We start from the raw sequence: 12,609 nt of genomic DNA on the forward strand, positions 1-12,609 counted from the left end.
AAGGGAAGGGGCTTGGTGGACAAATTCGGGTAATTTATTCCAGGCAGCCAGATGAAAGGAACGAAGGGCTAGATTCACTAAGGGCATGGATCCGATTCGATCCGATCCGGTGGGGGCTGATTCACGAATCGTCCTCATGCACCGATCCTGACGCTTGCACAGCCCCTTCTGTAGATGGTTTGCGCATGCTTAAAGCAGCGGGAACCTTTTTTTTTTTTTTTTTTTACTCTTAACTTTTCTAACTTTTGCGAGCCCAGCGAGCCCGTGGTTTTAACCTGCTTTAAACCCGCGGGTTAAAACCAGTTAGATTACAGAAATTAAATAGTTCTTTGTCTAATAGATGCTGGCATTGTAATCTGGATGTAGGGACTTTTGGATCATCTTTTGTTTTACTGTCCCCATATTTTAGCCTTTTGGAACTCAATCTGGGATCAAATAAACTGTTTATTGGAAAACCACGTAGCATTATCTTATGATACTGTGATATTTGGAATGTCTATGAGAAAAAAGAGTCAGATATCATCGTATAATAATAAACTTTTATTGATCATGACTGGAGTCGCCATCCAACATATTACTAATAACTGGAAAGACCATAGTAGGCTTAATTTTAATTTCTGGTGGAACTCGTTATGTCACATATATAGAATGGAAAGATCATTAGCGGTTCAGAATGGAAATTATAACAATTTTATTAAAATATGGGAGCCATTAACATCTTTTTGTCTTGATTAGATGCCATTTTTCTATTAATTATACACCATTTAGTATTGGGAGGGGGGAGGGTTTCAAGTATATGATCTTATAATGAATAATGGGCTTTGAGGGAGGGTGGGGAGAGGGTTACATTTGTATTTATAGGTTATAATGATAAGATGTTCAAGTGCTCAGAGTAATTGTGTTTATTATGAATTTTTGTACACTTGATGAAAGTTTAAAAATGAATAAAGAATTAAAAAAAACAAAAAAAACCACAGGCTCACACTGCGGGGAAGGCGATCGGGGCAGAGTGCTGGAAAGTCGGGGGCTGAGAGCAGGAGATCGGGGCCGAGAGCAGGGCGGCGGAAGGCAGGGCAGTCGGAAAGGACCAGTCGCGGTCCTTGGCAGTCGCTTATTTTTGGATCGGTCAGCCCAGTGGGCGTCCCTCGTTTCGTGAATCGCTGCCTGCCTGCATTTGAATGCCGTTCCCCCTCATTTGCATGCGCGGACCGGAGGACGATCGGGACGGAGGTCAGTGAATCGGGGTCGGAGGGGGAATCGTGTACCGATCGGTTTGCTTAGTTAGCCCGAAGTCTGGAATTGGCAGCGTAGACGTTCCACGTGTTTGCAAATGTGGTTGTTTCGCCTGCGTCCGTAGCTGTTACAAGGGTTTTCAGGAGTGAACACTTCAACGCCAGCGGTTCCCGTTTGTTCATTTACTTTCTTGTCAGCAGAAATCTAAACCCGCAGGGAGCCAGAGACTTCCACAGGAGTTAATCATCTTTCCTTCACAGTTTTGTAGCCATTATGTCTTCTTCCCAAATTGCTGAGCCCTTATTATTTCAGAGATCAGGGACTTCCCCCCCCCCCCCCCCAGCCTCAACATTACCACAGGTTATAGCATTTACAAATGGCCATAGCTAGGGGGGGGGGCCGACCCAACCCCCCCACTACTGCCTATTATTCCTCGATGGTTGATGCAACTGGAACATATACAATAAGGTCATCAACTCAGCAGAAGTGCCTTACTCTTGCCCTGCGGAGATCCCCTATGCACCTCAGTCCTGCCCTGCAGTGCCCCCTGGCTATTCAAGCACTGAGATACCCCTCCTTGCAAACAGTTATACCAACCTACCTCAGTCCTGTTCTACAGCGGCTATTATGCTACAGATAGAGATGAGAACTTCGCCCTCACACTCCCTACAGCTCTGCACCTCGTTCCTGCTCTGCAGCATCTGATACTTTACACATACGCAGGCAAACAAGCACTTTGGCTAATGAATTTACTAAATTGCCTATTTCGACCTTGTCCTGAGTCACCTGAGACGTGAGAATAAATGATGAAAGACAAAACTCTGATCCTACAGAATCTGATTTTCAGGAATGGGCCTGGCTGCGGTTTGGTGTCTGATCCTTTGCTGCATAAGGTCAAAAATATTCTGCTCTGCAGCAGCAGGTAGGAGCCTCAGCAGCGCGCAGGGGCTAAAAATGCCTGAGGAGACTCCGACCAGCAATAGAGGGAGGGTGCAGAAGCTGGAACTACCTGAGGAGACTCCAGCCAAGTATAGAGAGCGCAGGGGCTGGAAACATTGGAGAGACTCCAACAAAATGTGCAGGGGCTGAAAATACGGAAGAGACACTGGTAAAATGTGGAGTTGCAGGGGCTGAAAATACAGGAGAGAATCCAGTAAAATGTGGAGAGTGCAGGGGCTGAAAATATGGAAGAGACACTGGTAAAATGTGGAGTTGCAGGGGCTGAAAATACAGGAGAGAATCCAGCAAAATGTGGAGGTGCAGGAGCTGAAAATACAGGAGAGACTGCCGTTGGAGTTGCAGCGGCTGAAAATATGGGAGAGAATCCAGCAAAATGTGGAGGGTGCAGGGGCTGAAAATACGGGAGAGAATCCAGCAAAATGTGGAGGTGCATGGGGCTGAAAATACAGGAGAGACTGCCGTTGGAGTTGCAGGGGCTGAAAATACGGGAGAGAATCCAGCAGGAGAGACTGCCGTTGGAGTTGCAGGGGCTGAAAATACAGGAGAGAATCCAGCAAAATGTGGAGGTGCAGGAGCTGAAAATACAGGAAAGACTGCCGTTGGAGTTGCAGCGGCTGAAAATATGGGAGAGAATCCAGCAAAATGTGGAGGGTGCAGGGGCTGAAAATACGGGAGAGAATCCAGCAAAATGTGGAGGTGCATGGGGCTGAAAATACAGGAGAGACTGCCGTTGGAGTTGCAGGGGCTGAAAATACGGGAGAGAATCCAGCAAAATGTGGAGGTGCATGGGGCTGAAAATACAGGAGAGACTGCCGTTGGAGTTGCAGGGGCTGAAAATACAGGAGAGAATCCAGCAAAATGTGGAGGTGCAGGAGCTGAAAATACAGGAAAGACTGCCGTTGGAGTTGCAGCGGCTGAAAATATGGGAGAGAATCCAGCAAAATGTGGAGGGTGCAGGGGCTGAAAATATGGGAGAGAATCCAGCAAAATGTGGAGGTGCATGGGGCTGAAAATACAGGAGAGACTGCCGTTGGAGTTGCAGGGGCTGAAAATACGGGAGAGAATCCAGCAAAATGTGGAGGTGCATGGGGCTGAAAATACAGGAGAGACTGCCGTTGGAGTTGCAGGGGCTGAAAATACAGGAGAGAATCCAGCAAAATGTGGAGGTGCAGGAGCTGAAAATACAGGAAAGACTGCCGTTGGAGTTGCAGCGGCTGAAAATATGGGAGAGAATCCAGCAAAATGTGGAGGGTGCAGGGGCTGAAAATACGGGAGAGAATCCAGCAAAATGTGGAGGTGCATGGGGCTGAAAATACAGGAGAGACTGCCGTTGGAGTTGCAGGGGCTGAAAATACGGGAAAGAATCCAGCAAAATGTGGAGGTGCATGGGGCTGAAAATACAGGAGAGACTGCCGTTGGAGTTGCAGGGGCTGAAAATACAGGAGAGAATCCAGCAAAATGTGGAGGGTGCAGAGGCTGAAAATACCAGAGGAGATTCCAGCAAATCTGAGAAAATACTAAGGAGAGACTTGGGTGTGCTGGTGGATGCATCACTGAAGCCATCTGCACAGTGCGCAGCAGCCTCGAAAAAAGCCAACAGGATGCTGGGCATCATAAAAAAGGGCATAACAACCAGAACACGGGAAGTCATCATGCCATTGTATCGAGCGATGGTGCGTCCGCATCTGGAATACTGCGTTCAGTACTGGTCGCCGCACCTCAAGAAGGACATGGCGGTACTCGAGAGAGTCCAAAGGAGAGCAACGAAAATGGTAAAAGGGCTGGAACACTGCTCATACGCCGAGAGGCTGGATAGGCTGGGACTCTTCTCTCTGGAAAAAAGGAGGCTCAGGGGAGATATGATAGAGACCTTCAAGATCATGAGGGGCATAGAGAGGGTGGATAGGGACAGATTCTTCAGACTGAAGGGGACAGCAAATACAAGGGGTCATTCTGAGAAACTGAAGGGAGATAGGTTCAGAACAAATGCAAGGAAGTTCTTTTTCACCCAGAGGGTCGTGGACACTTGGAATGCGCTACCGGAGGAAGTGATCAGGCAGGGTACGGTCCAAGGATTCAAACAGGGATTGGACGGATTCCTGAGGGATAAAGGGATCATGGGATACTGAGGGAGGAGCTGGGATGTAACAAAAGTATAGAAAGTTTGTCAGGTAATGAGTATAAACCAACCAGGTCGTGCATGTGCAGGACCGGAGGGCTGGGACTTCGATGGGAAGGCAGGACCAAATTGGGAGGCCAAGGTGGCAGGGGAGCCCCTTCAGATGATTCAGACAGGTCGTGATCTGTTTGGGCCGCCGCGGGAGCGGACTGCTGGGCAGGATGGACCTATGGTCTGACCCGGCAGAGGCACTGCTTATGTTCTTATGTTCTTATGACTCCATCAAAAGGCAGATAGGGAAGGGAGAAAGGGTTTTGAAAATATCAGAGGAGACTTCAGCGAAATGTAAAGTGTGCAGTGCCGGAAAATAAAGAGGAAACTCCAGCAAAGTGTTTAGAGCGCCAGCGTTGAAAATACTAGAAGAGACGGCAAAGTGAACAGTGCAAGGGTTGAAAATGCCAAAGCTGAATCCAGCAAAATGCAGGAGCTGGAAACATGGAAGGAGACTCAATTAATACTTAGTCCTGATTAAATGGTTGTTTATCACTAGTTTGGTCAATTGCATCTGCTGATTTAAACTTTCTTGCATTGGCACGATCCACGGGATGGGTGTGATGGATGCAGTATGGCAAAAATACACATTTTAATCAAGACCTGGGAACAAAGAGTAAACTAACAAGGTTTTGCAGGTCATGCCTGAAGAAAAGACCTCTGTGGTTGTGAAAGCTCAGATAATAAATAGATCTTTTGATAGCTCCTAGGTAGTTCTAGCAACTGACATCAATGCCTATAAAGGCAGCCAACGTGGCTGTAAATTTGCAATGCACCATGGGAGTTTGTTCCTCTTGAAATCCAAGATGGCTGCCCTTTATTTCTTTTCAAATTTTCCAGTTCTGAGTTGTGCTTAAAAACAAAGGAAACCAGGATTTTATTTTTAAATGTATGTATATACAGTATGTTTGTATATATTGAATATTCATGGTGAGCCATATCACAATACTTCTGTTCCTTTCTTTTTGATTTATTAAGGTCTGGCCTGCACCCACTAATTTCTCCACTCTGTTTGTGTAACCCAAACATCACCTATAGGGTGGGCAGACAGGAAGAAGAAAAAAAAATGATTATGTGAATTGAGGATTGGGTCCCAGCTCTTCCCCCACCCATGCCATGCAACCTACTTTCCAGGATAAATCCCAGGGCCTTCCAGATTAAAGATTAATCTTTAGGCCATTGCCGTGGACAACTCCATAGAAAAAAAAATCCCTGGAACCGAACACGGAACGGTGTTTACGTCTGGTCTTGGAAACTGCAGCTAGTCGATGCCTGTGTCTTCCTCCTGCATGTTCCCATTTCACCTTGACTTCTGCTCCTTCCAGACTGCTTACCATCTGCTCCCAAATCAATTATTGACCACATGGCACACTGGGTAAGGGCTGCTTTTGACACCTCCCATCCCTTTTGGGTTTGTGTGCTCTCAGACCACCTTAAAAAAATGATATGACGCCCAGTGTTGAATAGTAACTAAGCATATGTAACTAATGGTTATATTTAAGTAAGATTTTGTTACTCTTACTTGCAAAAGAGTACAGGATATCATATAATTTCACTACTTTTATCCAGCTGTATCTGATGCTTGCAGTTAAAAGTGAAAGCAGAGGAGAGATGTAGATGACGATTCCTCAGTAAATCAAGTCAAAGAGCAAAGCCTGGAAGAGGATTCTGCTATTGTCAACAATGGATCATTTCACAGTGAAGTGGCGAAGAACAGTGAAGTGGCGATGAAGCTGGTAACAATTCTTGGTGAACAGACACAACAGACGTCTTGGTCAACCCAAGCAAAATTTTACATCAGAGCGACGGTCTACTGGATTGATAGTCTTTAGAGAAGAAGCCTGCTTGTCTGGCCCCAAGACTAAAGGGTTCCCACACATCTGACATTCTTGCAGTGGTGGAGCGAGGGTGAGCAGGGCCCAGAACGATGTCCCCCCCCATGCCGCGTGAGTGCACCCTTCTCCGTCCCTTTTTAATGTTGGCATGAGCAGCCACCAACTTACTGCCCACGTCAGCTTCAGGGCTCTCTGACGTCAACACCCAGGAAAGAGACTTGGGAGTTCTGATCAACAAGTCGACGAAACCGTCCACACAATGTGCGGTGGTGGCGGCGAAAAGGGCGAACAGAATGACATCCCAGGGTACTAAAATAACTCAAACATGAAATTGCTGACCTGCTGTTAGTGATCTGTAACCTGTCGCTAAACTCGTCTTTAGTACCTGAAGATTGGAGGGTGGCCAACGTTACGCAATACAGAAGCCTGAAAATATTCTTGGTCTTAATTACCATCCTTTTCTAATCATTTCTTCCATCCTATTTGCTTTGTTGGGCTGCCACCACACAATGGTGCATAGTTTCAGCATAGTGTCTACAACAGGGGTGTCAAAGTCCCTCCTCGAGGGCCAAAATCCAGTCGGGTTTTCAGGATTTCCCCATTGAATATGCATGAGATCTGTTAGCATACAATGAACGCATGTGCATGCAAATAGATCTCATGCATATTCTAATCTAATCTAATCCTTAGGTTTGTATACCGCATCATCTCCATGTTCGTAGAGCTCGACGCGGTTTACAGTAGGAGAAATAGGAAGGAACTACAACAGAGGGTTAGAGGTAGAAGTGGGAAGAAAATTTAGAGGACTTGGGATGCCAAGATATAAGAGTTTCCTTGATTCCTAAGTTGGAGGGAGACTTACATTTTTTGAGAAAAGCCAGGTTTTCAGATGTTTGCGGAAAATTTGGAGAGAGCTCAAGTTCCGAAGAGGGGAGGTAAGGTTGTTCCAGAGCTCAGTGATTTTGAAGTGGAGGGAGGTCCCTAATCTAATCTAATCTAATCCTTAGGTTTGTATACTGCATCATCTCCACGTTCGTAGACCTCGACGCGGTTTACAGAAGGAGAAATAGGAAGGAACTACAACAGAGGGTTAGAGGTAGAAGTGTGAAGAAAATTTAGAGGACTTGGGATGCCAAGATAGAAGAGTTTCCTTGATTCCTAAGTTGGAGGGAGACTTACATTTTTTGAGAAAAGCCAGGTTTTCAGATGTTTGCGGAAAACTTGGAGAGAGCTCAAGTTCCGAAGAGGGGAGGTAAGGTTGTTCCAGAGCTCAGTGATTTTGAAGTGGAGGGAGATCCCTAGCTTTCCTATGTGGGAAATGCCTTTTAGCGAGGGGAAGGATAGTTTTAATTGGTGGGAGGATCTGGTGGTATTAGGGTTTGAGGAATTCCAAGAAAGAGGGATAAAGGGAGGGAGGATACCGTATAGGATTTTGAAAGTTAAACAGGCGCATTTAGAGTGGACCCTGGCGATTATTGGAAGCCAGTGGAGCTTGGCCAGGAGCGGGGAGACATGGTCAAATTTACTTTTAGCGAAGATGAGGATGAGATGGGGAAATCCTGAAAACCTGACTGGATTGCGGCCCTCAAGGAGGGACTTTGACACCCCTGGTCTACAATGACACCTAGATCTCCAAGGTCGACCCTAGCATCCAGTACCAATGAGTTAGATTATTCTCCCCACTTGTCCACATTAAAATTTTCAGTAGCTATTTGGATGCCCAGTTTTCCAATTTCCTAAGGTCTTCCAGCAATTTTTCACAGTCTGCAGGTGTTTCAATAACACGGAAGAGTTTAGCGTTATCTGCAAATTTAATCACCTCACTTCTCATTCCAATTTTCAGATCATTTATAAATATGTTAAATAGCACCAGCACCAGTCCCAGACCTATCTTTCTGAGGAATTTGTACCTTAAGGGTAAAATGGCTAGGGCTCTTCAGCTTGGAGATGGCTCAGCGGTGATATGATAGAGGTCTATAAAACACTGAGTGCAGTGGAAAGGGTAGATGTGAATCACTTGTTTACTCGTTCCAAAAATACTAGGACTAGGGGGACATGTGATATAGCTACTAAGTAGTAGATTTAAAACAAACTGGAGAAAATATTTCTTCAGACATTATTAAACTCTGGAATTCATTGCCAGAGAATGTGGTGAAGATCAGTTAGCTCAGCAGTGTTTAAAAAAGATTTGGATAATTTGCTAAAAGAGAACTCCATAGGACATTATTGCAATCCACTGCTTATTCCTAGGATAAGCTGCATAAAATCTGTTGTACTCCTTGGGATCTTGCCAGGTACTTGTGACCTTGGTTGACCACTGTTGGAAACAGGATACTTGGCTTGAAGCACCTTTTGGTCTGTCCCAGTAGGGCAACTCTTATGTCCTCTAATTCCTAATCCACAACAGAACATTGTCCCCTATCCCAGAAGCCTCTCATGAGGAACTTTGTCATAAGTTTTCTGAAAATCTAGATACACCTTCAGCGGGTTCATCTTTATCCACATGTTTATTCCCACTTTCAAAGAAATGAAGCAAGTTGGTGAGGCAAGACCTCCCGTGGCTGAACCCATGCTCACTCTGACCCATTAAGCCATGTTTGTCTCCTTTCCTAAATAACAATGCATCCATACTGAAATAAATGAGGAAGAAAACGCAATAACTAAGTAATTGGACTTCATGGTTTTAATTGTTCATTTGAACATTTTTTTTTTTATAGTATAGATCTTACAAGTCGATCAAAATTGAACTTTAGGATCAATTGGGTGAGTTTTTATATTTCTTTTACATGACTTGAATATTTGATAGAGGTCTGGTTATGTCTTTTAAGTTTGTCCATGTTTATTGTCTTACTAATACCGCGTTGCCCCAAAAATAAGACAATGTCTTATATTAATTTTTGGTCCGAAAAGCGCACTAGGGCTTACTTTCGGGGATGTCTTATTTTTTTCCTCATGTACAACAATCATCTCTCCCTTCCTTTCCTCCACCCCAATTCTTCCTCTTTCCTTTCTCCCCCTTCCCCCCACGTGCAGCGTCTTTCCTCCCCTCACCCATCCCTTTGTGCAGCAGAACCCCACCGACCCTCCCACCGTGAGACTGACATACCTCCGCTCCAAGGCCTGCTACAGCAGCAGGGGTGGGAGTTGCTGAATTGATGCATCCAATTTTTTCAGCAAATCAGGCAGCACTGGAGTCAAGGATGGAGTCAGGGAGTGTCGGAGACATTCGGGGGGTCAGTCTTAACTAGGCCTTATTTTTGGGTAGGGCATCTTTAAAAATCATGGTAGGGCTTATTTTCAGGATAGGTCTTATATGGGGGGAAACAGACTACTTATTGTGCTTGCTTGCTTGCTTATTTATTTCAGTATGCATGTATGAACTGTTATTTAGGGAAGGAGATTTTTTTTAAATGATGATTTTATGATTTTACTAATAGATTTTTATATGCATATATATTTGCATGGTTCTGTTATGCACCTGATGCAGCCCTAGGCGAAACATGGCTATGTGGCATCTATTTTTGGAACCTGGAGCGAGATAAGTGAATAAAGTTTATCTTAATGATTGTTTTATATGGGGTTGGAACCGCGATACTGATATTTCAGGGTGGAAGAGGGTCGGAGAGATCCTCAGCAGCCGCTTCTTTTCGGATCGGCAAACCCAATCGGCGTTTCTTCTTCTGCTTAGTGAATCGATGGCGAACTACTTTTTTGCACGCCGTTTTGCCCTCATTCGCCTGGGTGGATTGGATCGGGTAGGCGATTGTTCGGGAAGCTGTTTAGCGAATCGGGTGGGGGGAACGATTGCGAAACCAGTAAAACTGGTTTTGCGATCGTCGTTACGGGATCGGTAAGTTTAGTGAATCTAGCCCTGAATCCATTATATCAAGCACTGAGAGCAAAGGGAAGTGGTCTGGCCTGATGACACGAAAGTGCCATCGTGAATACCCAGTTCTCTGCTCCTTCTCATGCTGCAGGGGGCAGGATGTGGGGGCAGAGAGACCTTTGCCATGGCCCATTTCAGCACATGATATACCAGTACCAGCTTTGCTGTTTCTCTGCTTTATCTCTTGAGTTGACGTGCCCTGCCTCCTTATGCCTGCATTAGTTACAATTTTATATATTTTATGGAGATAATAACATTATTGGATGGGGAGGTGTTTAAATGAATGGATTTAATTGTACGGAGATAGACATTATTGCATGTTACTTGTATGTATGTCTTACTATTATGACTGTAACATAACATAGTAACATAGTAGATGACGGCAGATAAAGACCCGAATGGTCCATCCAGTCTGCCCAACCTGATTCAATTTAAATTTTTTTTTTTTTTCTTCTTAGCTATTTCTGGGCGAGAATCCAAAGCTTTACCCGGTACTGTGCTTGGGTTCCAACTGCCGAAATCTCTGTTAAGACTTACTCCAGCCCATCTACACCCTCCCAGCCATTGAAGCCCTCCCCTGCCCATCCTCCTCCAAACGGCCATGCACAGACGCAGACCGTACAAGTCTGCCCAGTAACTGGCCTAGTTTTGTACAGTAACTGGACTGTATTTCTGTAAGCCGCTTAGGTATAAGTGGGTAAGAAATCTTTTAAATAAATACATTTTTAAAATAAATAGTAAAGGCAGGGTTGCCCAACGTCGGGCCTCGAGGGCCACAATCCAGTCGGGTTTTCAGGATTTTCCCCAGTGAACTTATACGAGATCTAAATACATACACTGCTTCCATTGTATGCAAATAGATCTCATGCATATTCATTGGGGAAGTCCTGAAAACCCAACCTGGTGAGGGCCGAGGTTGGAAGCCCTCACTTAAAGGGGACCTGACATGAAACACTGCTTTTTCTGTGTGATTACAATCAAAGCCGTTTACATAATTTAGACAGGCACAGTACTTATTTTGTGCCTGGGGCTATGAAGTGTTAAGTGACTTTGCCCAGAGTCCCAAGGAGCAGCAGTGGGAATCAAACTTACAACCTCAGGGTGCTGAGACAGTTGCTCTAACCACTAGGCCTCTCCTCCACAGCTCCGGTGAGGTCCCCACCTGCCCAGGCCTCATATATTCTTCTTCTGGAGGAGGTCAGTGCCCTTCAGCCCCAGCTTTTTGCTTATTCTGTCCCCCAACAATCTTGCCACAAGGGCACAGTCCACCAGTCTCTTCCTCCCCCACCTCACTGGTAGAAAGAGACAGTGTTCTGCGGTTCCCCCAGCTTGACGACTCTAGACCAGCAGTATGACTGGTGAAATGCTCCGGGTGCTTTAACTGAATGTCAAGTTAATTCTCAATACAATTTTCCTGCAAATGCCAAAAAAGGATAAAAAAACCCAAAAACCCAGGATGTGCGCAAGAACGGAGTCTTTATTGATCATGAATGACACATCTCCTCCCCCTCTTTCAAAGTGTCCTCCACCTGACCTTGGATACCCCTATCTGAGGATTCTTTCCAGCTCATAGCAGCAGGGGGTGGGGGGTAAATGGGTATAAAACCAGGCCAGGAAGAGAGCCAGAGGGAGAGTGAAATAGGGGCAAAGAAAACCAAGGAGGGGGGGGGGGTAGATGGACAGGAAGAAAGAGCCAGTGAAAGAGAGAGATTAAAGGGATTTGGTGCATGGAAAAAGCGAAAGAGAGAGCGAAGCTTTAAGATCTTGAGGGAGACAGCCAAGAAAACGCTTGCACTGTCTTCCTTGATTGTGTGATGACTTTGTCAGCACAGCATCTCTGGCAGGTGAGAACTGTGAGGATGCGGCAGTAGGCAGGCAGAGGAGAGCGTGTCTCTGAACCACCTGGGGACCCGGCCTCACAAAGGAGCAGCATGTCCAGCACCGGATCACTTTTTACAAGTCAAACCCCCCCCCCCTCACTTTCTACAGGAGATTAAAAATAGCAAAGGAGACTCCAGCCAAATGCAGAGGGTGCAAGGGATCCTAGGGTGAAAGAAAGAGGGAGACACTCCTCTCAGGTCTGGCATCATTTGATAGAGAAGCAAAAGGTTAATAAAATTAATAGACCTCTATGAGTTTGCAACTGAGAGACAATTTGAAATACACTTAACCCAAATTCTTTTGACAGAGGACTCAGAGAGAAGCTCCTAGCAGCTCCTTGCTTTAAAATACCACCTCTCATTTCTGGATGTCTCTGAGGTTTTTTTGGTGGGGGGGGGGTTCCCCTCAATCAATTAACTATTGTACTCGCAGTCCTTAATCAATTTATCTGTAGCAAAATCACACAATTTCTCTAGGCGCTGCAGTGCTTACACACTTTGCATATTGCTGGAGTCTCTTGTAATTTTTCTCCCTCTCTCTCTCCCCCCCACCCACTTGCTCTTTTAAACCACTCATTTTAAATTCTTCTGGCCTGCAGATGCCAAATCCATACTTAAAACCCCAGGATATGGTTTCCCAGGCCA

Source organism: Geotrypetes seraphini, chromosome 16, assembly GCF_902459505.1.
Source record: "Geotrypetes seraphini chromosome 16, aGeoSer1.1, whole genome shotgun sequence".
NCBI lineage: Eukaryota > Metazoa > Chordata > Amphibia > Gymnophiona > Dermophiidae > Geotrypetes > Geotrypetes seraphini.